The 27286-nt window shown below is 42.0% G+C and overlaps 1 long non-coding RNA gene across 1 annotated transcript; it reads left to right on the forward strand.

Annotated features, from left to right (window-relative positions):
- The first annotated feature begins 20598 nt into the window (after positions 1 to 20598).
- LOC138433938 (uncharacterized) lies at positions 20599 to 26127 on the forward strand. Its single transcript, XR_011254533.1, has 3 exons — positions 20599 to 20808; positions 24327 to 24441; positions 26050 to 26127. It is a non-coding gene; the product is annotated as an uncharacterized lncRNA (long non-coding RNA).
- The last annotated feature ends 1159 nt before the right edge of the window (positions 26128 to 27286 follow it).

Here is a 27286-nt window from a genome sequence, read left to right on the forward strand (position 1 = left end):
CTGCAAGGAGATCCAACACATCCATGCTAAAGGAGATCAGCCCTGAGTGTTCCGTGGAAGGACTGATGCTAAAGCTGAAACGCCAACACTTTGGCCACCTCATGTGAAGCGTTGACTCATTGGAAAAGACCCTGATGCTGGGAGGGGTTGGGGGCAGGAGGAGAAGGGGACGACAGAAGATGAGATGGCTGGATGGCATCACGGACTCGATGGACGTGAGTCTGAGTGAACTCCAGGAGTTGGTGATGGACAGGGAGGCCTGGTGTGCTGTGATTCATGGGGTCACAAAGAGTCAGACATGACTGAGCAACTGAACTGAACTGCTCCAATTTATATCCCACTTTTGTCATACTCTCTCCATAATGTATTATTTGTAGACATTTTAATGATAGCCATTGTGTCTGGTGTGTGGTGATACATTATTGAAGTTTTGATTTGCATTTCTCTAATGATTAGCAAAGTTGTGCATCTTTTCACATGCCTTTTCATATCTTTTATATTTCTTCTTTGGAGAAATGTCTATTTAGGTCTTCTGCCCATTTTTTAATGTTTTTTTTATGTGTGTGGGTGAAAGTCTTTTTTTATTTAATATAATTTTTAATTAGAAGGTAATTACTTTATAACATTGTGATGGTTTCTTCCATTCATCAGCATGAATGAGCCACAGGTTTACATATACTCCTTCCCTATTGAACCTTCCTCCCGCCTCCCTCCCCATCCCACCCCTCTAGGTTGTCACAGAGCACCAGCCTTGAGGTCCCTGCATCATACAACAAATTCCCACTGGCTATCTATTTTACATATGGTGATGTATATGTTTCCATGCTACTTTCTCAAATCATCCCCACCTTCTCCTTCCCCCACTGTGACCAAAATTCTGTCCTTTATGTCTGCATCTCCTTTGCTGATTGGGTTTTTTTTTTTTAATTGAGTTATATGAGCTGTCTGCATGTTTTGAAAATTAATCACTTATCAGTTGCCTTGTTTGCAAATATTTTATCTCAGTCCATAAGTTGTATTTTCATTTTGTTTATGATCTCTTTTGCTGTGCTGCAGAAGCGTGTAAGTTTGAAATAAAATAAGTCTTGCTTTTATTTCTATTCCTGGGGAGACTGACCTAAGAAAATATTGATACAATTTATGTCAGAAAATGTTTTGCCTGTGTTCTCGTCCACTTTTATGGTATCCTGTCTTATATTTAACTGTTCAAGCCATGTTGAGTTTATTTCTGTGTAGGGTATGAAGGAGTGTTCTGACTTCATTGATCCACACGCAGTTGTCAAGCTTTCCCAGCACTACTTGTTGAAGAGACTGTCTTTTCTCCATTGTATATTTTGCCTCTTTTGTTGTAGATTGATAAAGATGCACGGGTATTTATTTTTGGGTTCTGTAATGTGTAATTGTGCCAATACCATGATGATTTGATTACTGTAGCTTTGTATTGATAACTGGGCTTTCCCAATGGCTCAATGGTAAAGAATTTGTCTGCAATGCAGGAGACTCGGGTTCGATCCCTGGGTTGGAAAGATCCCCTGAAGAAGGAAATGGCAACCCACTCCATTTTTCTTGCCTAGGAAATCACATGGGCAGAGAAGACTGGCAGACTATAGTCCATGGGCTTCCTGGGTGGCTCAGCTGTAAAGAATCCACCTGCAATGCAGGAGACCTTGGTTTGATTCCTGAGTGGGGAAGTTTCCCTGGGGAAGGGATACGCTACCCACTCCAGTATTCTTGGGCTTCCCTGGTGGTTCAGACAGTAAAGAATCTACCTGCAGTGCAGAAGACCTGGGGTTTGATCCCTGGGTTGGAAAGATTCCCTGGAGGAGGGCATGGCAACCCACTCCAGTATTCTTGCCTGGAGAATCCCCATAGACAGAGGAGCCTGGCAGGCTACAGTCCATGGGGTTTGCAAAGAGTCGGACATGACTGGAGCAACTAAGCACAGCACAGCACAGTATTGATAATGTTGTCTGAAGTCCGGAAGGGTTATGATTCAACCTTTGTCCTTTTTCCTCAGGGTTGCTTTGGCAATTCTAGGTCTTTTATGTCTTCCCATATAAATTTTAGGATTACTTGTTCTAGTTTTGTGAAAATGTCATGGATAATTTGATAAAGATCACATTAAATTTGTAGATAAACCAATTATAATTCTTGTCCTGACAAGGGAGAAGGTAGAAGGGGAGGCAAACATCAGAGTCTGTCACATAAATAAATACACCCATGTATACATGTACACATACAAATGTGCACATCCATAGACTTGCAAATAAAGGTAACACTTATTTTATACATTAGCTTCAATCTCAATGTTCTTTTTAAAAAATTTACTATACTTTGTAGATATTTATTTCTGTCTCACTACATATAGAGCCATCTTTCTTAAAAAAAACTGCTGCAGACTGTTTCATAGTATGAATGTGCCATTATTTATGTAATCATTCCCTAACTGGTAGGCATTTAGTTGTATTACCATTTCCTTTTTAAACCTCCCCTACATGAACACTGGCCCCTGATCATGATTCTAGGATATTCTGGGTAATTTATGCATGCTTCCTACCAACTGTGATTCTTTTATTCAGTTCAGTTCGATTCAAATATATTCGAAATAAATTAAATGAGTAATTACTATGTTCCAGGTATTGGACTTAACAGTACAAAGGTTATTAATATACCATCCCTGACATCAGATAGCTTACAGTCAAAGAAAGAAGACATATCCCTAAATAACTATTAAGACAGAGGTATATGATAGTATGGGCATTTAGTCCAAACAAGGGATTTAGAGCAAGCTTCCTGAAATAAATAACATTTCAGCTTAGTCTTGAAGGAGGGTCCATATTTGTCAAATGAAGAGAAATGAACAGAAGTTCTAGACAGAAAACAGTGTATTCAAAGATGAGAGGCTTGAAAGAGCATAGCATATGGTTAAATTAATGGTGAGAGCCTGCCTTGTAGGTTGGATACTGGTCATATTAGCTTCACTGGAACTCTAGTAATACCTCGCTTATAAAACAGTGCTCAAAAAATAAATAAATAAATAAATAAATAACAGTGCTCAAAGGTACATAATATAAGGCAGGCTATCACCATTATTCACTCATATTGTATTATAGGTACTAGCTAGCTCTATAAAGAACAACAAAAAGATAATAGATTTAAGATGTCAAAGAAGAAAAACATATGTCATTTTTGTCGATGATGTGATCATCTACTTAAACCACACACACACAACACAGAATCAACAAACTCTCAGAACTAATAAGGAGTTTTAACAAGGTTGACAAATATATGACTGTAATAAAAATTGATTCCCTTTAGTCTCAATAACCAAAAAAAAATTTTTTTTAATAAATCCATTTTTTTGCACAAAACAAAATCAAGACATTTTGTTAAAATGAACTAATTGACCAAGAATACACAACACATCCATGAAAGAAATTTTAAAATCTTAATAAAATCTTAATATCTATGACTTAAGGTCATAGATATGACCTTAATACACGAAATGAATTCAGCTCTCAAACTTCATAATTTAAAGATATCATTTCATTTCTCAGTTGTGTCCGACTCTTTGCAACCCCGTGGACTGCAGCATGCCAGGCTTCCCTCTCCTTCACCATCTTCCAGAGCTTGCTCAAACTCATGTTCCCTGAGTTGGTGATGCCATCCAACAATCCCATCTTGTGTCGTCCCCTCTCCTCCTGCCTTCAACCTTTCCCAGCATCAGGGTCTTTTTCAGTGAGTCAGTACTTTGCAGCAGGTGGCTGAAGGATTGGAGCTTCAGCTTCGGCATCAGTCCTTCCAATGAATATTCAGGGTTGATTTCCTTTAGGATTGACTGCTTTGATCTCCTTGCTGTCCAAGAGTCTCTCAAGGGTCTTCTCCAACACCGCAGTTAAAAAGCATCAATTCTTCAGCACTTACCCTTGTTTATGGTCCAACTCTCACATCCATACATGACTACTGAAAACACCATAGCATTGTCTAGATGGACCTTTGTCAGCAAAGCAATGTCTCTGCTTTTTAATATGCCATCTAGGTTGGTCACAGCTTTCCTTCCAAGGAGAAAGTCATTTAATTATATGGCTGCAGTCACCATCTACAGTGATTTGGGGGCACAAGAAAATAAAGTGTGTCACTGTTTACATTGTTTTCCCCTTTATTTGTCATGAAGTGATGAGACTGGATGCCCTGATCTTAGTTTTTTGAATGTTGAGTTTTAAGTCACCATTTTCATTCTCCTCCTTCACCTTCATCAAGAGACTTTTTAGTCCCTCTTTGCTTTCTGCCATAAGGTTGGTATCATCTGCATATATGAGGTTATTGATATTTCTCCTGGCAATCTTGATTCTGGCTTGTGTTTCATCCAGCCTGGCATTTCTCATGATGTACTCTGCATATAAGTTAAATAAGCAGAGTGACAATATACAATCTTCACGTACTCCTTTCCCAATTTGGAACCAGTCCCTTGTTTCATGTCCGGTTCTAAACGTTGCTTCTTGACCTGCATAGTTTTCTCAGGAGGCGGATAAGGTGGTCTGGTATACCCATCTCTTTAAGAAATTTCCACAGTTTGTTGTGATCTGCATAGTCAAAGGCTTTAATGTAGTCAGTAAAGCAGAAGTAGATGTTTTTTCTGGAATTCTCTTGCTTTTTCTATGATCCAGTGGATGTTAGCAATTTGATATCTGGTTTCTCTGACTTTTCTAAATCCAGTGTGAACATCTGGGATTCTCAGTTCATGTACTGTTGAAGCCTAGCTTGGAGAATTTTGAGAACTATTTTGTTGGCATGTGAAATGAGTACAATTGTGTGGTAGTATGACTATTCTTTGGCATTGCCCTTCTTTGGAATTGGAATAAAAAGTGACCTTTTCCAGTCCTGTGGCCATTGCTGACTTTTCCAAAATTGCAGGCATATTGTGTGTAGCACTTAAACAGCATCATCTTTTGGGATCTGAAACAGCTCAGCTGGGATTCCATTACCTCCACTAGCTTTGTTTGTAGTGATGCTTCCTAAGGCCCGTTTGATTTCTCACTACGGATGTCTGACTCTAGGTGAGTGATCACACCATTGTGGTTATCTGGGTCATTAAGATCTTTTTTTGTATAGTTCTTCTGTGTATTCTTGCCACCTCTTCTTAATATTTTATGCTTCTGTGAGGTGCATACCACTTCCATCCTTTATTGTGCCCATCTTTGCGTGAACTATTCCCTTGATAGCTCTAATTTTCTTGAAGAGATCTCTAGTCTTCCCCATTCTATTGTTTTCCTCTATTTCTTTGCATTGTTCACTTGGGAAGGCTATCTTATATCTCCTTGCTGTTCTTTGGAACTCTGCGTTCAGATGGTTATCTCTTTCCTTTTCTCCTTTGCCTTTTGCTTCTCTTTTCTCAGCTATTTGTAAGACATCCTCAGGCAACCATTTTGCCTTTTTGCATTTCTTTCTCTTGGGGATGGTTTTGATCACCACCTCCTGTACAATGCTATGAACCTCTGTCCATAGTTCTTCAGGCACTCTATCAGATCTAATCCCTTGAGTCTATTTGTCACTTGCACTGTATAATCATAAGGGATTTGATTTCGGTCATACCTGAATGGTCTAGTGGTTTTCCCTACTTTCTTCAATTTAAGTCTGAATTTTGCAATAAAGAGTTTGTGATCTGAGCCACAATCAGCTTCCGGTCTTGTTTTTTGCTGACTGTATAGAGTGTCTCCATCTTTGGCTGCAAAGAATATAATCAATCTAATTTCGGTATTGACCATCTGGTGATGTTCACATGTAGAGTTGTCTCTTGTGTTTTTGGATAGGATGTTTGCTATGACCAGTGCATTCTCTTGGTAAAACTCTGTTAGCCTTTGTCCTGCTTCATTTTGTACTCGAAAACCAAACTTGCCTGTTACTCCAGGTATCTCTTGACTTCCTACTTTTGCATTCCAGTCCCCGGTGATGAAAAGGACATCTTTTTTGGTATTAGTTCTAGAAGGTCTTGTAGGTCTTCATAGCACCATTCATCTTCAACTTCTTTGGCATTAGTGGTTGGGGCATAGACTTGGACTACTGTGATATTGAATTGTTTACTTTGGAAACAAACTGAAATCATTCTGTCGTTTTTGAGATTGCACCCAAGTACTGCATTTCAGACTCTTTGTTGACTATGAGGGAACATAACCCCCAGTTGTGGAAGCATCTGGTGGTGAAAGTAAAATCTGATGCTCTAAAGAACAATATTGCATAGGAATCTGGAGTATTAGGTCCATGAATCAAAGTAAATTGGAAGTGGTCAAACAGGAGATGGCAAGAGTGAACACTGACATTTTAGGAATCTAAAATTTTAGAATGTAGTGAACTAAAATGGCCTGGAAAGGGGAAATTTTATTCAGATGACCATTATATCTACTACTGCAAGAATTCCTTGGAAGAAATGGAGTAGCCCTCATAGTCAGCAAGAGAGTCCAGAATGCAATACTTGGGTGCAATCTCAAAAATAACGGAATGATCTCAGTTCATTTCTAAGGCAAACCAATCAAAGATTCCATGCCTCCCCCAATTAATCAGTCAACATAATGTAGTTCCTCAAATCTCCAGTTGGATTTTGTGAGAAAATTTATACTCTAAAGCTTATATGGAAAAGTAATGTCCTCAGATATTTATATTGCCTTTTAAGAATAGAATAAAACTTCATAATATTGAAACATAATAATTTGAAACACTAATAATGAAGAGCAGGATGATATTTACATGAATGAGAAATGGAAAATAAGTATAGAAACTCCAATAATGGTATAAAACAGTGGCTTATCATAGTGTTAGAGTCCATGCAATTATGGGAGCTGGTAGAAGACTATGTAGCTGTGGCATCTGCATCTAGAGTTGAGCCTGAAGTCTCTATGGGTCAGATCAATGAGCATTTGAAAGGAAAGCGAGACGTGGATGAGAAACAGACACACTGAAACCACTGATGACAAACTGAGACCCGCAGGATTAAGGAGAACCAACATCTGTCTCTCAGCACCTTCAGTCTCAATGCTATGAGTGATCAGATAAAAAAGGCAGCACATTTCACCCGGTTGCCCATGCACTTGGGGCAGCACTTGCAGATGTGCCAGGTGCCGGAGGAGCTGAATATCTGGGTCGACTTAGCAAGGTGAGCTAGCAGATCAGTGACAGTATGTGCAAGGTATCCCTGTACCACTGACCTTCAGAGCATTAAAAGGAAAGAAGAAGAAAAGCTGCTTTTTCACTTTGACTTTTCAAATATTACACAAAATGTCTCTCGTGGCCAACACTAAGTCAGAACTATGCAAAAAAGAGAATTATAGGAAATCTATTTCCAGCATAGCTAATGTGACAGAGTACAAAACCACCATAGTCATGGTGGCTTGGTTCAAGAACAGAGACAAGAAGGAACAGAAATTAGTGCCAGGGACATATTTATGCAGGAACTTAGTAGATACTAAAGGGTAACTCGTGATAGGCACACAGAATTGTGTCTTTACATTTTCTTTATCAAACAGAAAAAATGGTGGAGTAGAGGATGTGTGCTCGTCTTGTCCTGTGAGAACACCAAAATCTCAACGACCTGCTGAGCAAACGTTTACAGAAGAATGTTGGAGCCCACCAAAAAATGCTACCCTGTGCCCATGGGCAAAGGAGAAGCCTCAACAAGATGGCAGGAGGGGCGCAATCGCATTTAGAATCAAACCTCATACCTGCCAGCGATGTTCAGAGGGCACAAACAAAACCCTTGTGTACACCAGGACCCAGGGAAAGGAGCAATGACCCCCAGAAGAGACTGCTCCAGACCTGACTTTGAGTGTTTGAGTGTCTCCTGCAAAGGCATGGGTCAGCAATGGCCCGATGCAGGGCCAGGGGCTCTGGCTGCAGCAAAGCTGGGAGGTGCGGCGTGTGGCCTAAGTCCTCTCGGAGGAGGTCGCCATTAGCCCCACCGTAGAGCCACCGAGCAGACAACCCACAAACTGGAGAGCAATTATATCAAAGAAGTTCTTCTGCTGCAAAAATTCCTAGGAGCCACAGTAGTTTTCCCAACCTGGGGATCTGGCAAAGGGACTGAGAACCCCCAGGGAATTTAACTTGGAAGGCCAGTGGGAAGTTCTGATTACAGAACTTCCCCAGGACTGGGGAAACAGACTCTTGGAGGGCACAACAAAACCTTGCACACCAGGACCCAGGAGAAAGGAGCAGTGACGCCAAAGAGATGGAGCCAGACTCGCCTGTGAGTATCCCTAAGGCTCTGGTAAAGGTGTCGGTTGAGAGTGACCAGCTGCAGGGTCAGGGGCACTGACTGCAATAGTGCTGGTATAAGCCCTTTTGAAGGAGGTCTCCATTGCCACCATTACCCCTACCATAATTTGGCCTTTGGGCAAACTACAGGAAAGGAACACAGCCCCACCAATTGGATTAAAGATTTACTGAGCATGGCCTCACCCACCAGAGCAAGATACTGTTTTCCCATAGCCAGTCCCTCCCATCAGGAAGCTTGCACAAACCCTCTTATCCTCATCCATCAGAGGGCAGACAGAATGAAAACCACAATCACAGAAAGCTAACTAAACTGATCACATGGATCACAGCCTTGTCTAACTTAGTGAAACTAGAAGCCATGCCATGACCGGCCACCCAGGCATGGTGGAGAGTTCTGATGAACCATGGTCCACTGGAGAAAGGAATGGCAAACCACTTCAGCATTCTTGCCTTGAGAACCCCAAGAACAGTATCTTTACATAACACAACAAAAATATGGTAGTCCAGGAGACTTAAGAACCAGTACAAAAGATATAGCTATAAATTAATAGAGCAAAATGTAAGAGACCATCTTTGTGGCCTACGTGTGAGGATGGATTGCTTATTTAAAAATTCAGAGGCACAAATCATAAAGCAAGAAAAAAAAAAAAGGAAATGAATTCAATTATATCTAATTTGAGGCTTCCCGTTGAACAAAAAATGCCTTGGACAAGTTAGTACATGGATGACAAAGTAGGAAGTCTAAAGATTATAAGAAATTTGTATCTAAAGATCATAAGAAATTAATATCTATATCTAGTAGAGAAATATCACCTACAAATCAAGATGAAAATACAACAAGTTCAGGGGAAAATAGGACAATTGACATCATATCATGGGTTTTCCCCAAAATACACTCTGAAGCCAAGGTTTATGTGCTACTAAACAATTATGGAGTTCAGTCCACAGAACAGGAATGAGGGAAGGGCAAGTAAAGAAAAAAGTAGAGATAGAGAAAGAGAGACTATTTATATATATTAATACATATGTAGAGTCATAGTTTTCTATTTTATTCAGTGGGTTAGAGTCCTTTTTACTCAGTTATTCTTGTGCACAGATTTTTCCTAATTTAACCAGTTAGCACATTTTGAAACTGGCTTCTGCATGCTTTTACTTTTTTTTTTTTTTGGTATTAAAAAAAAATCTTTTTATACAGTTTTAAAAGGTTGCTTTCCATTTACAGTTATTACAAAATATTGGCTACATTCCCTGTATTGTACAGGACATCCTTGTGCCTATCTTACACCCAATGGTTTGTACCCCAACTCCCCTACCCCTATATTGCACTCCCAACTGGTTTGTTCTCCATACCTGTGAGTCTGTTTCTAGTTTGTTGTATTTTTAGACTCCACATGTAAAGGCTATTATACAATATTTGTCTTTCTCTGATTTATTTCATTTAGCATAATGCCCTCCAAGCCCATCCATGTTGCTACAAATGGTAAAAGGTTTTTTTTTTTAAGCTCATTCTTTTTTATGACTGAGTAGTATTCCATAGCGTGTGAGTGTGTGTGTGTGTGTGTATAACACATCTAATATTATATATATATATATATATCCACTATATATATATCCACATCTAATATTATATATATATTATCCACTCATCTGTGATGGACACTTGGGTTGTTTCCGTATATTGGCAGTTATAAATAATGCTACCAGGAACATTGAGGTGTATGTATCTTTTCTAATTAGTGGGGTTTTTTCCAGATATATACCCCCAAATGGAACTGCTGGGTCAAATGGTAGTTCCATTTTTAGTTTATTGAAAAACCTCATTTTGACATATCTCTATCATCCTTTGAACATAGTTGGAAAATAATCTTTCATGGGTCTCTGGTGTTTCTGTATATCTTGTGAGCAGAAAGTCCAACTGTGTTTTTGTTCTGGATCATCTTTTCAAGAATGTTTGTATAGCAAAAAGCTTTGAAGGTAGATAAAGTAACTTTGTTCAGAGCAAAAGCCAGATTGTTTACCCTCTCAGTTCAGTTCAGTTCGGTCGCTCAGTCGTGTCCGACTCTTTACGACCCCATAAATTGCAGCATGCCAGGCTTCCCTGTCCATCACCATCTCCCAGAGTTCACTCAGACTCACGTCCATCGAGTCCGTGATGCCATCCAGCCATCTCATCCTCTGTCATCCCCTTCTCCTCCTGCCCTCAATCCCTCCCAGCATCAGGGTCTTTTCCAATGAGTCAACTCTTCACATGAGGTGGCCAAAGTACTGGAGTTTCAGCTTTAGCATCATTCCTTCCAAAGAACACCCAGGGCTGATCTCCTTTAGAATGAACTGGTTGGATCTCCTTGCAGTCCAAGGGCCTCTCAAAAGTCTTCTCCAACACCACAGTTCAAAAGCATCAATTCTTTGGTGCTCAGCCTTCTTCACAGCCCAACTCTCACATCCATACATGACTACTGGAAAAACCATAGCCTTGACTACATGGACCTTTGTTGGCAAAGTAATATCTCTGCTTTTCAATATGCTATCTAAGTTGGTCATAACTTTTCTTCCAAGGAGTAAGCACCTTTTAATTTCATGGCTGCAGTCACCATCTGCAGTGATTTTGGAGCCTCAAAAAATAAAGTCTGACACTGTTTACCCTCTAGTGTTACCAAAATAATGTCTTCCTTCAGGACAAGGATCAGGCAGGTTGCCTGTAGCCCATTATAAAAGTTCAGGTTCCCTAAGCTCAGGGTTCCTCAGCTATAACATAGACTGCCTGTGCAGCATCCACCTCTATGTCAGACCCCACAGGGGCTGGGAGGTTAGGGGCACTGACAGAGTAAGGTCCTGCTGCTTGCTATGCCATCTAACAGTTCATTATACCCAGCCTAGGAGTTTCATGTCCTCTCTGAGCATTGCTGAAACCATGGTAGGCTAACTTTTTAGTCTGCAAGTAGGGTCAACTCTCTGACCCATCACAATTCTTAACAAACATGTTTTCTGGAACAACAAGACACTTTATAATTACCCTGTACTTTTCTTGCCCTAGTTCTAGAATCAGTCACTTCTTCAATGAGCCCCTAGTTTCGTTTTTGAGTGGAAACTGTTCTCTGAAGGCCACATTTGAGAGCTAAGTGTGCTCCTTACTTATTAACATGTCAATGTTCCCAGTTCCCCTCAGTGGGCACACAGAGTTGCATCAATTGTTTAAATTTCTATCTCTATCTAAATATATTAAAAACCAATAGTTTATACCAGCTCCCCCAATAACTTAAGGTCAAGAGTTTATTCTAATTTTCTCTTTCTCTGTATTTACATCTTCTTCAACAGTGAAAAAACCGACTTCCAATATCTTTGAAATATTGTTTATTAATTTTCCTGTATAGTAAATCTCACAACCCTGCTGCTGTTCTCTCTTCCACATATATAGTTCCTTCATCCTGATTAGCTCTTGGTCTCTGTTCCACACTGCATGGACACCCTCCTCACATCTTCCGAGTTGGGGTTTAAGGGTGGTATTATAGATATTGTATGTTGAGTTCTCCAGAGACACACCTTGCTGCTGCTGCTGCTGCTAAGTCGCTTCAGTCGTGTCTGACTCTGTGCGACCCCATAGACGGCAGCCCATCAGGCTCCACTGTCCCTGGGATTCTCCAGGCAAGAACACTGGAGTGGGTTGCCATTTACACCTTGAGATGGAGTTTAATGTGAATCAGATATTAGAAATCAACAGGCATGGAAAGAAAGGGAAGGAAATATGATTGACAGAGGGGAAAGTTGAACTACAATGTAATTCTGGCAAAATCTTAACAACTCCACTGGGATCTCTGGAACACAGACAATCAAAGTTGTCTATATTAGAATATAGACATTATGCACCCCAATGGCTAGGCCTTTATACCTCCACATGACCAGTCATTGGATGTAGGCTATCCTGAACAGGATGTGTTCTCGAGCAAGGCAATTGTCTGCAGCTAGGATTAACTCTGAAGAGGCTGACAGGACAGCAAGCCTTTCCTTGAAGAGGGATCATTGTAGCTCATGTCCGTATCCATTACATCCTTTATGCCACTCAGATACATTTCTTCAAGTATATACAAATATATCTGGAGAGCTATTCTTCCAGAATTTTGATGTACCTCTCTTCCCAAAAGAAACTTAAAAGGAAAAAGTCAGTGGGACAAATTACAGCCCCTTCCTCTAGAGGCGGTCTTAGGACCATAACGGATACTTGTTTCTCCTCTAAAAAAATTCTGGATTACTTCTGTCTCAGCACTACTTCTGCTGATTGTGGTGACTTATCTGATGGAGTTACCCAGGCCCTCATACCTGAGAAGTACGAGGTTCTAGACATCATGCTTTCTTGAGGCCAAAGTTGCTGACATATCCCTTTATCATCCCAATTGACCATAGGAATAGAAAAAAAGCGCTCAGGTGTATTTGCTATCTGGATATCATGCGTTCTTATTGCTGCCCCCATCTTGTAAAAGCACTTCTACTGCCTCCTGATAATCAGGGTCCAGGATCCTGGTAGAGTCCCTGCCAAACTGGTAACTCCTCTCCTTTTCTGCCAGTCCCTGGACACAAGGGACTTCCCTGGTGGCTCAGATGGTAAAAGCGTCTGTCTACAATGCGGGAGACCTGGGTTCGATCCCTGGGTCGGGAAGATCCGCTGGAGAAGGAAATGGCAATCTACTTCGGTACTATTGCCTGGAAAATCCCATGGACAGAGGAGCCTGGTAGGCTACAGTCCATGGGGTCGCAAAGAGTCAGACACGACTGAGCGACTTCACTCACTCACTCACTCACTGGACACAAGGGACGCTGAAGTGCTTAGGTGGTGGTTGTAGTCTGTATTTCCATGGGACGCTCACTGGGTTCCCCTGCAAAAGTGTGCCCCCTTTGGAAACCAGAAACTCTAACGCCATTGAGTCTTGAATTGTGGGGACAGAAAGGACAAAGTCCCCAGGAGGTCATTGGGAGAGATCATAATTTGGATAATTTCTATTTCCATTCCTTGATTCCTAAACCTGTATATTAATCTTGAGAAAACAATGTTATGTAAATTTTTTTGATTCCCTCTTCTGGGAGGTGGATGCCATTTCTTGTGAAGTGTCACCTTTAAGCTAGCATTTTAGCTCCGTCCTCCGCAGGTTGTTTCAATGTTCCATTAGGCAGGTAGCTTCTGGGTGGTTATGGTATGTGATATGCCCAGTGGATCCGGTAGTCACAGGCCCACTCCCATACCTCCTTTGTAGTAAAGTGGACTCCCCTCTCTGACACAATGTTATATAAGATTCTGCCCCAGAGAAAAAATATTCTTAAAGTTCATGGGTAGTTACGGTGGCTGAAGACTGGTAGGCAGGAAAAACAAACCCATTCCAGGAATATGTGTTTATTAATATTAGAACACACCTGTGGTGTTTCCAACATAGAAGAGACTCAATGTAGTTAACTTGACACCAGAGGCCTTCTTGAGAAATAGTATTATATCAGGGACCCAGCACTGGTGCATGCCGCTGGCACACTGGGTATCTGATGGCGGCTGAAATTAAACCAGCCTTGCTAAGCTGGAATGCATGGTATCAGACCCAGGCACAGCATTCATCTCTCCTACCACGGCCACTATGTTCATGTACCCTCTGAGCCAGCCGTGAAGTAGCTGATGACAGGGACTGGTGGAATAAGCTTGTCAACTTAGCTATTTAGATCTTCCTCCATAGTTGATGCTCTCTGGTGGGCTTTAACATACAATACAAAGATTTTCACACTTTTGTTCCCACTCCCATATGTTCAACCACCTCCTTGTTCCATTCTTTCAATCTTACTCTCTCTTGGGTGCCTGCCCATGAGTCTGGATATATTGTAACCTCAAGCCACCTCTTTCATGTGAAGTGGGTAAACAGGTGCATTACCCTAAACTCTGCCCAGTAGGAGAATTTCCCCTCACTACCGTCTTTCAAAACCACTCCAGAATGAGGCTGCAGTGCAGCTGCTCCCATTTTTAAGCACCCACATACTAAGCTGTTCTATTTGCAAACCAAGCTTGGCATTTTTGCTTTCCCGTCAGCTGGTGATAAGAGATTCCTGATACGATCATAGTGAGGTGGGGGAGAGGTGCTGATGCACATGGTGAAGGCTGTGGGAGCCTGGGATACATGGTTGTGCAGCTTGTTTTTGCTCTTTAGTCCTTCTTATGCTTGGGGCTCATCCTCATCTTCACACGCTGCTACAGGGTTCTGGGGTTTGACTTACAGACTCATGTGAACCTGGCTGCAACCTGGGGGCTCTGTGTCAACCCAGCTCTTAATGGGCAGTTCTGGAGGCATAGCCATTTGGTGTCTCATGATCAGGCATTCCATCTGTAGCAATGCCCAATAGCATGTATAAATTGGATTTTTTTTTAAGCATATAATTCTTCTTGAACCAGAGTCTCAGGAGTTTGTGCTGTCAGTTTCCCACTGGGGCTAGCCATGAGCCCCTCTTTTCCTGCCACTGATGTCTCTGACACTGAAGGTCCTTCAGGTTTGTGGCCCAAGCAGAAGGGTTGCTTGCACTGCTGCTTGGATTGGTTGCAAATTGTTTTTTGACTAAGACCTACTCAAAGCTGGCAACATTTCTTGTCACCCGGTTTGTGGGCTGGAAAGTTATTCTCTGGTGTGGAAAATTCTTTCCCTAGAACTGAGATCGACCTATCAAGCATAGCATTTCCTTCTTTATAGGGGAGTGGCAAGGTAGAATGATGCATCTTTTACTTTGTAAGGTATGCCCTGGCACACCCCTGACTACAAGCCTAAAAATGTTTACTCATATGTCAGGGATATGATTCTTTATAGGGTTTATCTCACATGGAGTAGGTATGTCTTACTAAGTCCTCCCCTGTGCTGGCCACATCCGATTTGTTAGCCCCACTTAGTATATTATCATCAATATAATGGATCAATGTGAAGTTCTTTAGTATGTCCAGATGATCCAGATCTCTTTGGTCCGTGTAGAAAACAGAGAATTAACATAGCTTTGGGAATACAGTGTAAATATGTATTATTACCCACTCGATATAAATGTAAAATATTTCTGATGCTCTTTTCTATCATAATGGGAAAGAATGCATTTGCCAAGCCAATGGTCATGTATTGTGTACCTGAAATCATGTTAATCTGCTTTGGTAAAGATATTAATCATACTTAGTACTGTGGCTGCAATTAGGGGGACAATTTGTTTAAATTTACGGTAAACTATCATTTTCCAAGATCCATCCAGTTTCCTCTGGGAGCCAGCTTGGCAAATTAAATGGAGATAGGATAGAGTCTACCATCCTTCCTTTTTCTCATGTCCTTAAAGATGGCACTAATTTTTGCTGTTTCCCTACACTAGGGTTGTGATACTGGTTTGGGACCTTGGATGGGATAGGGGGATGATGGAGTATTTTCAGAGGCTTCTACTTGGACTTCCTCACTACAAGAAACCTTAAACCCAAAAGCCAAGAACCCAAAGTTGGAACTCTATCAAGTACTACATAGGTCAATCCCAAATATACATTTGGGGATCATGAAAATGACTGCTGAGGGGATCAACAGATCCTGTAGATTTGCTTATAAGCAGGACATTGGTCAACACTCCATAAGCCTTCATTCTTACAGAGAGACCATGATTTCTGAATGTCTAATCAGTTTAGTCCTTTGTTTCCCACAGTCTTCATAATGATTGGGATACCTAACTATAAGTGAATACTCAGTTAATGGGTTTTATACCTAAAAAGTAACTCAGGTCCAGGAGCTGAGCAAGCAGTCATAACATGTAATTGTCCTCCATCTAGCAGTCATCCTTCTTTGATTTCTTTTGACAGTGCAAGCTGAGTTGTACCCTTGTTGGACGCCCATCTATTTTGTCCCTAGGGATACTGTGTTCTCTTAACCATTTCCATTTTTCTTACAAGTTATCCCCCATTAGCTACCCTGTGACTCTCAAATTTATCAAGAAAATTACATCCATCTTGCTTCTGCCAGTTAAGTGCCACTGCGTGTGTGCATGCTAAGTTGCTTCAGTTGTGTCCAACTCTTTGCCGTCCTGTGGACTAACTCATCAGGCTTCTCTTCCATGAGATTCTCCAGGCAAGAATACTGGAGTGGGTTGCTGTGCCCTCTTCCAGGGCATCTTACTGACCCAGGGATTGAACCAATGTCTCTTATGTCTCCTGCATTGACAGGCAGGTTCTTTACCACCAGCACCACCTGAGAAATACCACCATTTATTCTCTATTGTTTTGGAGTCCTAACATCCCCATTATTATCATCGAGCCTAATTCTGTAGTGGCCTCTCCTATGGTTAACCCTGTCTTATAAACTTCTGAGTGATGCTGGTGCTCCTTTCACCAGCACATTACCTATGGCCTTAGCAATGATGAGTGTGATAGTCCTTCCCATGGTACATACCATCTGGTGTCTCTTCCAGCTTTGCAGAGATATCCACTTCAGCATGCCCATTTCCCTGAACCATTTAACCTCTTTCTCCACTGTCTACCACAGTGTTAGCTGCTCAGTCATGTCCAACTCCTTGTGACTCCATGAACTATAGCCTGCCAGGCTCCTCTGTCCATGGGATTTCAGCTTTGTTTAGCATGAGCCATCATTTTTTTCCATGCTCCTAATACCAGAGCACCTGACCTGCCTCTTGAGAAACCTATGCAGGTCAGGAAGCAACAGTTAAAACTGGACGTGGAACAACAGACTGGTTCCAAATAGGAAAAGGAGTACCTCAAGGCTGTATATTGTCACTCTGCTTATTTAACTTATATGCAGAGTACATCATGAGAAACGCTGGGCTGGAAGAAGCACAAGCTGGAATCAAGATTGCCAGGAGAAATATCAATAACCTCAGATGACACCACCCTTATAGCAGAAAGTGAAAAAGAACTAAAAAGCCTCTTGATGAAAGTGAAAGAGGAGAGTGAAAAAGTTGGCTTAAAGCTCAACATTCAGAAAATGAAGATCATGGCATCTGGTCCCATCACTTCATGGCAAATAGATAGGGAAACAGTGGATACAGTGTCAGACTTCAGTTTTGGGGGCTCCAAAATCACTGCAAATGGTGATTGCAGCCATGAAATTAAAAGACGCTTACTTCTTGGAAGAAAAGTTATGACCAACCTAGATAGCATATTGAAAAGCAGAGACGTTACTTTGCCAACAAAGGTCCGTCTAGTCAAGGCTATGGTTTTTCCAGTGGTCATGTATGGCTGTGAGAGTTGGACTGTGAAGAAAGCTGAGCACCGAAGAACTGATGTTTTTGAGCTATGGTGTTGGAGAAGACTCTTGAGAGTCCCTTGGACTGCAAGGAGATCCAACCAGTCCGTTCTGAAGGAGATTAACCCTGGGATTTCTTTGGAAGGAATGATGCTGAAGCTGAAACGCCAGTACTTTGCCACTTCATGCAAAGAGTTGACTCATTGGAAAAGACTCTGATGCTGGGAGGGATTGGGGGCAGGAGGAGAAGGGGACGACAGAGGATGAGATGGCTGGATGGCATCACGGACTCGATGGACGTGAGTCTACGTGAACTCTGGGAGTTGGTGATGGACAGGGAGGCCTGGCGTGCTGCGATTCATGGGGTCGCAAAGAGTCGGACACAACTGAGCGACTGAACTGAACTGAAGATCCATTTTAGTGATGAGTTCACACCGTCTCCTCAGATCCTTGACAGGGTGCTAAACTTTATATTCCGAGAGAGTGTCCACAAATTGATAAACTCTTCTCTGTCCAATATATTGTTCCAGACTGCTTAATCGAACGCCCTTGGGACCCAGTTCCAGCTCCTACAAATACATTGTAGGTGGGTCTTGCAACTCCTTTGGGTAGAGACCCCTTCCTTCCTTATCAGGTCTAGCATGTCCCCAGCTGTGTAATTTTGGGGCTTGACCTAGTTATAGGCCTAGGGGCCAGGAAGGGAAAGCAGGGCAGATCACAAGGAAGGTATGTGTTGCCTTGCCGGAAAATTCTCTGCATAGTTTTTGAACAAGTAAAGAGTGCTAGTTTTTAATGGAGAGGGATGATCCCGAGGATTGAGAGAGTCTGGGGCTCAAAATCTTAAATAACATTTACCCACACATCCCCAGCTCCAGGTAAGTTTCTGTTTTTCCTAACCATGGTTCTGATCTTGGCATAACAGAGTTCCTTTGATTTAGCATTTAAACATTTCCCATAATTGTTTTCAGTTTAAAACAAAACCCCCAAAACCTCTATGTCTATGTGTACAAGTGGACACACAGGCATGTAATGCCCATGGAGTTTGCAAGCCTTTAAAGAAATTTTGAAAACACATATCAGACTTTCAACAGTGGTTAAATATATGGAAGGGAGTAAAGCGGGAAGATGTGGATAGAGGAACTTGAACTATTTACTTTTGATGTATTGGGTTGGCCAAAAAGTTTGCCAATCCGCCTTCAGGGCAGAGAACTGAAAGAAGGAAGAAGACTTCCACAATACTCTTGATTTCACTGAGGTTTGATCTCACTTGACCCCATCTCAAGGGGAGGTAAGGGATGGGTGAAGGCCACTGTGCAGTGGACCAGTCACCTGCTTCTGCAAAAGAGGGAGAAAGGCTTATTATCTGCGAGCAGCCACATCTTTCATTCGCTTTCACAAGGGGCCTAAGGGTTTTCAGATGGCAACTCAGATCCAAGGGTCCCAAAAGTGCATGAGAAGACGATCAACCTGGGTGCCTGTTACCAAAGGGTGATTCAGCAGGGGGTGGTCTGTGAGAGGCCACAGGAGTAGTTGAGTCTGTATATTAACAACTCTTCTCAGCTTTTTGGCAAGTTAACAGGATAGAAAAGGGCCCAAAAAACTTATATAAATTGAATGAAGTTTGTTTCTTACAGCTTTGGTTAGACAGATTTTCAATACATTTGACAAATGTATGTAAGGTGGTGTATTCGTTTCCTGCCGCTGCTGTAATAAATTATCACAGAATTGGTGGCTTCAAACAACAGAAATTTATCCTTTCACAGTTCTGCAGGCCAAACATGGAAAGTCAGGTTCACTCAGCAGAAATCAAGACGTTGTCCGGGCCACGCTCCCTCTGGAGGCTCTTGGAGGAATCCGTTCCTTGGCTCTTCTGGTTTCGGGTGGCTGTCAATGTTTCTTGGCTTGAGGCTGCGTCATACTGATCCTCTTGTCTTTGCATTGCCTTCTCCTCTGTGTGTGGGTATAATCTCTCTCTGAGACATGTGTGGCATTTGGGGGCCACCCAGATGATAATAATTAGGGCTTACCCAGGATAATCTCCTCATCTCAAGATCCTTCACTTAATCACATCTGCAAAACCCCTGTTTCTTTATAGGTTAACATATACAGGTCCCAGAGATTAGGACCTAACATCTGTGGAACTGCTACAGACAATTTAAAATACGTAATGAATATGGAATCAACTTTGGGGGTGCTGGCTTTTTGAAGAGCAGTCTGCTTCTAGAGCCCCAAATTGAGAAGCAGTGTGTAATCAGAAGGGATTAGCACATCACAGATAGAGAAAATAATCAGTGGTTTCAAACATGAGTTCTGGAGACCCCCCTCCCTAATCCTGACCTATTGAATCAGAATCTCTCCATCTGATTCTCACCCTCACTAAAAGCAGAAGAGTAGTTACTGGTGTATGGGCTCCAGTTCACAGTCAAGCTGTTTCTCACACAGGCAACTCCATGTAGCTGACTTCTGGATAATTAGGAGAGATTAATTTGTTTACCATGTAGGATCCAAATAACTCAAGTTGAAGTAAAAAATGTATTATAGCTAACATTTACTGAACATTTATTATATTCCTAGTGCTGAGCAAATTCCCTCACATGTATTTTATTTAATTCTCTAAACTGATATGTGAGCTGGATTGATTTGGCTTAGGCTCTTGGTTTGTATCCTACTTAAACGAAGAGAAAAGATTTATTGGAAGGCCTCTGGACTGGCTCATGGACCAGAAGAACTGCGCATGTAGAGCTAGGAAAGAGAGAAGGAACAGCAGCTCTGGGGAATTCAGCTCAGTTTCAGCTCTTGATGCTTTCCTCAGCCTACGACGCTGTCTTCAGATGTCTTTCTAAACCACCTTCCACTTCTGTGGGTTTTCACTTGCAATTTAAATTCCAAGTCAAGTTAATCTTATCCTGCTGGGATAAAGGTGCTATCATTGGCCCCTGTTTGGGACAAAGCCCACCTTGGGCCAAAAGATCAGGTTCAGCATGAAGAAGGAGTGAAGAGGAGGAATGGAGCAGATCCAAGTGATAATTGCTTCATAAACAGTGTTACCTTTATTTTAGGATGGGGAAGAAAACCATGTCTCAGAGGCTAAACTTTGTAGCAAGTTATAAAGCTGTCATCTGAACCCAGTTCTGCCCAATTTAGAGTTTGATTTCTTAATCACGATTCTCATCCCCAGATCTGCTACAGCCCAGAAACCAAAACAGATTCTGAAGTAGGTTCCAAGTGACGTGACCTGGAAGAGTGGTATTTTAGTGAATGTTGAGACCCAGAAAAGTATTTGTACAGTGAGATCTTTTCTCTGTTCATTCATTTGGTGAGTATTGTGTGAGCACATATTGATTGTTAAGCATTGGAGATGCAGTGTTGAACAAGGTGGGCACATTTTATAGCTTAAGTCTGGCTGCAAAAAGCAAAAACTCAAACAAGATGAATCCAAACAGTACTTATTGACTCAAGGGAATGGGCAATCTAAGAGAAACAGGCTACTGCCAAGCTAGATGCAAGGCCACTGGGGCTTCTTTCTTCCTCTCCATCTTTGGGTTCTGTTCCCCTCTGTGTTAGCTTTGTTCCCCAATAGGCTCCCTCCATGTGAGAGCAAAGACAGCAACCAGCATCACCAGACCTGCGTCATCCCAATAGCCAGCAACAGCAAGGAAATAAACCTCTTTTCTCCCAGCATTATGGCCACTTTGAAAAAAAATTCTGACTGGTCCTTCGTGGATCATTTGCTGAACAACTTAGATTCCAGTCACAGTGACGAGGGACATGGTGCACACATTCTGACCTGCCCTTCTGACTCCTGTGTTTACTCCTACAGTGCAATATGTGAGGCCACATGATTGACAGAACCACCAGGATCACACAGAGTGGGCTAAAAGCGCTCCCCTAAAATAAAAGAGAAGTGCTATTGTAGAGAAAGGGGGTCGGCTGATGGGCAGAGAAAGAACATCGTGTTCTGCACAAATGACAGTTTGCTGCTCTCATGACCTTGAGAGTCTATCTTCTCAAAGCTTTTTCTTTATTTTTGTTGTTGTTTAGTTGCTAAGTCATATCCAACTCTTTTGTGACCCAATGGACTGTAGCCCACCAGGCTCCTCTGACCATGGGATTTCCCAGGCAAGAATACTGGAGTGGATTGCCATTTCCTTCTCCGGGAGCAGGGGAGGGGGGGGTCACCTTCCCGACCCACAGATTGAACCAGCCTCTCTTGCATTGGCAGGCAGATTCTTTACCACTGAGCCATCAGGGAAGCCCTTTTTTTTTCTGTCTATACCTGTCGTAATTGAAGGCACTGGAAGTACAAGCTGATCTTCCCTGTAGAGGAGAAAGTACAGAAGCATATGAAATCCTTCCTACAGATCAGCTAGTTAGAAAGGCTGAAAAGTGAATATATTCCAGTACATTCAAATGAAATCTACCAACCAGTGGCAGCCTGAGAAATTGTTTGAAATGTACGTCCTTCATCCCCCCTTCACCAAGTCAGTCAGAATATTTCTAGGATTCTTCAGTTCAGTCACTCAGTCATGTCCAACTCTTTGTGACCCCACGAATCACAGCACGCCAGGCCTCCCTGTCCATCACCATCTCCCCGAGTTCACTCAGACTCACGTCCATCGAGTCAGTGATGCCATCCAGCCATCTCATCCTCTGTCGTCCCCTTCTCCTCCTGCCTCCAATCCCTCCCAGCATCAGAGTCTTTTCCAATGAGTCAACTCTTCGTATGAGGTGGCTAATATCTGGTCTATACTAGAGTCCGTGAAATGAAAGGAAGTCCAAAAAGAACAATGAGGAAAAATAAGATCATGGAGGAGAGAAGTAAATCAAACCTAGGATGAGGCATAAATAATAAAGTATGAAATAAAGGAGAGAAAGAAAAGCAAAGACATCCACAGTAGCAGAAGCAGTATTTGGATGGACAAGGCAAGTTCTCAGGAGAACTTTCCTTTCAATCCTATGGGCAGCTTTATCCTCACGTATCTGAGGGTTTTCTGTAGATGTGATGACTCTGCAGCACAAGCATAGAAGGAACATGGGCTTAGGAGATAGAAAGACCTGGGTGTGAATTCTCATTTTGCCACTGATCAGCCTTATTAATTAAGGTAGATTATCCATCCTCTCTGATAGCAGTCTTTTGATCTGGAAATTAGGCACAATTTCTTTCTCACAGTATCCTCCTGAGGCTTGAGAGATAGAATGTATGTAAAATGCCTAGCAAAATGGTTGCTTATTGGATTAGCTGGCCTCCTATTTCCCTAGGGCTTCCCTGATGTGTTGGGGGGCTCAGCGGTAAAGAATCCGCTTGCTCATGCAGGAGATGACGCTTCGATCCCTGGGTCAGGGAAGATCCACTGGAGAAGGAAATGGCAACTCACTCCAGCATTCTTGCCTGGGAAATCCCATGGACAGAGGAGCCTGGCAGGCTACAAGTACATGTGGTTTCAAAAGAGTCAGACATGACTTCACAACTAAATAAGAACTACAAAAAATTCCCTTAAGCCTTTCTGAAGAGCTAAGACTAAGAAGGGCTTTGGAAAGAGACAGATTGGGGCCTAATGAAAAAGAGTTTTCTAATAATTTGAATCCCACTACAGCCCAATGAGCTGTGATCTCCTTGCTATAGACTGAATGTTTACATCCCCCAAAGATTCATGTACGGAAACCTCAACCCCCAAATACAACCCCACCTGTTTTTGCAAATATGGCCTTTATGGAGGTAATTGAGGTGATATGGGCTTATAAGGGTAGAACCCTCATCTCATAGTATGAGTGTCCTTATAAGAACAGATACCAGAGAGCTTGTTCCCGCTCCACCCTGTGAGGACACAGCAAAGAGAGCTCTCACCAGGAGCTGGTCCCTGCTGAAACCTTGATCTTGGACTTTCCAGCTTGCACAGCTATGAGAAAATAAATTGCTGTTGTTTAAGCCACTCAGTCTATGGTATTTTATTATTTCAGTTGAAGCAAACTAAAATGCTCTCCTCACTAGAATCATTAAAACAAGCTGACGATCACCTGTTGGAGATACAGAGGAACTTTCAGCAGGAGGAGAGTGCATGAGAGCAAACTACCCCTGAAAGCCTTTCCCAGGACTTCTCAATCGTGGCTGCATGTTAGAATCTCCTGGGGAAGTTTCAGAAAAAAATATTGATGCCCAAGCTCTCTCTCTCAGACCGATTAAATCAGAATCTGTGGGTGTGTGCTTTTAAAAAACTGTTCAGCCAAGGCAAGGTTGAGAATCACTCCCTTAAGAGATCTGAGACCATTTCCAGCTCTGAGTTATTATTAATTTATGGAGATTTACATCTGGTGATACAAGAAAGGAATGCGTCATAAACTTCATTTTACAGATACAGAAGAGGGAAAAGATAGAATTGTGAAGTAAGCTCCCAACATCGGATGTGAGCTGATAGTGACATTATAATATCACATCTTTCTGTCTGTGACCTTTGGAACCCTCTAATAAGATGCAAACCACTTTTAGCTGTGAAGTAGATGTCTACCGTTTTTGCTAGGCCAGCATTCCTACCCTTGTTTTGAAAGCTGCTTGTCTTTCGGGGGACTACAACTTCTCAATTCTGTGGAGTCTCACTAGGGCTGTCAATCACAGGGCCCACCCCACATGACCCAAACTAAGCCAGTCAGACTCTTCAGGGAGAATGACAGTGGGAATATAGGTTGGTGGATTGGATTGTTCCCATTTGTTGTGGTGGTTTAGTCACTAAGTGTTGTCTAACAATTTTGTGACCCCATGGACTGTAGCCCACCAGGGGCCACTGTCCATGGGATTTTACAGGCAAGATTACTGGAGCTGGTTGCCATTTTCTTCTCCAGGGGATCTTCCAAACCCAGGGATTGAACCCGTGTCTCCTCAGTGACTCCAGTTTGTCAGGAAAGATTCTTTACCACTGAGCCACCTGGGAAACCCCTGGCACGACCTAAAGAAACAGTATGTACTTCTTACTAAGATTATGTTGCTTCCTGCTTTTCTTTCTTCCCAAGCCCTGGCTCTGAGCATTTCCTTTAATTCTATGAACTATAGTATTTGCTTCCAGCAAATTCTATTTTCCACTTGGTGAGTCAAACCTTCTTTCAGTTGCTTGCATAACTGGCTCAAAATTGGTACCTGGAAGTGGACACGGCAAGAACAGACTTTTAGCTGTGGAAATAGCAGAAGTAGGTAGGTGCAAGGCAGTAAGAGTTCCCCGATTTAGTTGAGAAAGTTGAAGCCTGTTCTTTTTCTTGAAATTCCCAATTTTCATAAGCACCAAAAAATTTTCCCTTTTACTCAGTCTAGTCCTGATTAATGTAAACTACTTATTCAAGATGCAAAGACTTATACTAGTAAGGTGTTCTTATTTGTGGCTATTTTGGGGATTGGCAGGTTAGGGCTACCACTGGGTATGCCTGGTAGCACTTTTTAAAAACTCATTAGAATAGCCTGCAGAGAAGGCAATGGCACCCCACTCCAGTACTCTTGCCTGGAAAATCCCATGGACAGAGGAGCCTAGTAGTCTGCAGTCCATGGGGTCGCGAAGAGTTGGACACGACTGAGTGACTTCACTTTCACTTTTCACTTTCACTTTTCACTTTCATTCCTTGAAGAAGGAAATGACAACCCACTCCAGTGTTCTTGCCTGGAGAATCCCAGAGATGGGGGAGCCTGGTGGGCTGCTGTCTATGGGGTCGCACAGAGTCAGACACGACTGAAGCGACTTAGCAGCAGCAGCAGCAGCAGCAGAATAGCCTGTGTGCACATGAGGGCCTGGCCCAAACCAAGCCTTTTGCTTTTACAGCCCTTACACCAATTAGTGAGAACAGAAATGTAGGTACAGAAAGAAGTACCCTACCAAACTCACCGTCTTTCTAAAATTACTAGAAAGAACCTATGGAAAACAAAAAAGGCAGAGCAAAGCAGATGAGCATCATAGTGATAAGGATGGCCACCGTTTGTTAAATTCTTACTATGTGCTATACACTGTGTTATTTAATCCTAGAAGACTGATACTATTTTATTTTGTTTCAATTTGTTTCTAAGGTTGAGCTGCAGATGCCCAGAATTGAATTGATTCAATCAGTCATTCTTCCGTTACTGGCATGATATAATCATCTGTCTAGACATGACCCCTCTTTTTTTCTTATCTCTTTTGTCCCTCATCCCTGAGTGTATCTGATGTGTGTCCTTCCAATCTATTTGCCATAGACTTCCAGATTCACAAAAATATGTAGCGTAGTGTCTGCTTTTAAAATGCATATAAATGGAGCATACTGCACATCTCACTCTGCAATTTGCTTTTTTTACACAGCATTAAGTTTCTGAGCTCCATCCCTTTTGATGTATATGCACATAGAGCTAGTCCATCTGTTTAAACTGCTCCACTGTATACTATCATGATGATATACTATACTTCATGTATAAATTTTTCCTGATGGATATCTGCATGGGTGTCTAGTCGCTCAGTCGTGTCGGACTCTGCAACCTCATGGACTGTGGTATGCCAGGCTCCTCTATTTTTCAGGCAAGAATGCTTAAATGGATTGTTATCTCCTCCTCCAGGGGATCTTCTGGACCCGGGATCGAACTTGCATCTCCAGTGTCTCCCGCTTGGCAGGCAGATTCTTTACCACTGAGCCGCCTAGGAAGCCCTGATGGATATCTAGGCTGTTGTTAATTCCTATTATACGAAGTGCTTCACTGAATAATCTTACAGACATCTCACAGTGCATTGTGCAAGAATCTCTGTAGGATTTACCTAGAAGTGAAATTGCTGTACCTTAAGTTTCATGTATTTTCAGTTTTATTATACTAAACCCTGCTAAATTATTATACTTTATAAAGTAGTTTTACTAATTTACACTTCCACCAAGAGTATATGATAGTTCTTTGAATAGATACTAGTATTATCTCCATTTTGCAGATGAAGAAATATACAGAATGTCCAGAGTTAAGCACTGTATCTACCTGCAATATGTCTATCTAGTTCCAGAACTACCCTCTACAATATACCTTAAATAACACTTGAAAATGCAAGTGGCAGAACCCAATAACAATGGCTTAAGCAATCTGGGGTGTTTATCATGTCACTTAACAAAGAAATTAGAGGGAGCTGGTTCCAGAGCAGCTGTATCATCAGCAACCTGAATACCCTTCAATTTCACCATCCTTAGCTGCTGAACTTTCACCCTTATGCTATCTCCTCTCAGCCCTAGGATAGCTGACATTGCTCTGACATCACAACTGAGTTTAGAGCAGGAAAAGGGAGGTAGCAATGGCACTATGAAGCTCTTTTCTTTTCTTACCCTTTTTCTGGGAAAGAAAAATGCCTTCCTTGAATCCCCATTCACCCCAACCTACTTCCTTTTTTGTCTCATTGATCAGAGCTCAAATCTTCAGGCAAAACAGAATGAGATTATTGTGTCTAATTTAAATCAGCCATGAATCAGCCACTGCGGCTTACAGGAAGGGTTTACTTTCGTGGATTTCAAACCATCTTCATGTCTGAAACTTGTTCTGTCAGCAAGAAGGAGAGGCAATGACTGTTAGATAGCAATTTGGTTTTTCTTCCATCCTTTCAGCCTCCTCTTCACAGATTTTTTTTTTTTTTGGCCAGCTTCTCCTGACCACTCAGATGTTAAATACTTGCTTTGTCTTGAAACTTTTCTCTTCCCAACAAGACCAATAGGTGGCCAGCAGGCCAAATATGAGTTTGTGAACATCTCCCTATGCTGACAGTATCCATTTTCGTAGCTTCAATTCCTACTTACATATTGATAACTCCTAAATTTGTATCTCC

Source organism: Ovis canadensis, chromosome 2 (assembly GCF_042477335.2).
Source record: "Ovis canadensis isolate MfBH-ARS-UI-01 breed Bighorn chromosome 2, ARS-UI_OviCan_v2, whole genome shotgun sequence".
NCBI lineage: Eukaryota > Metazoa > Chordata > Mammalia > Artiodactyla > Bovidae > Ovis > Ovis canadensis.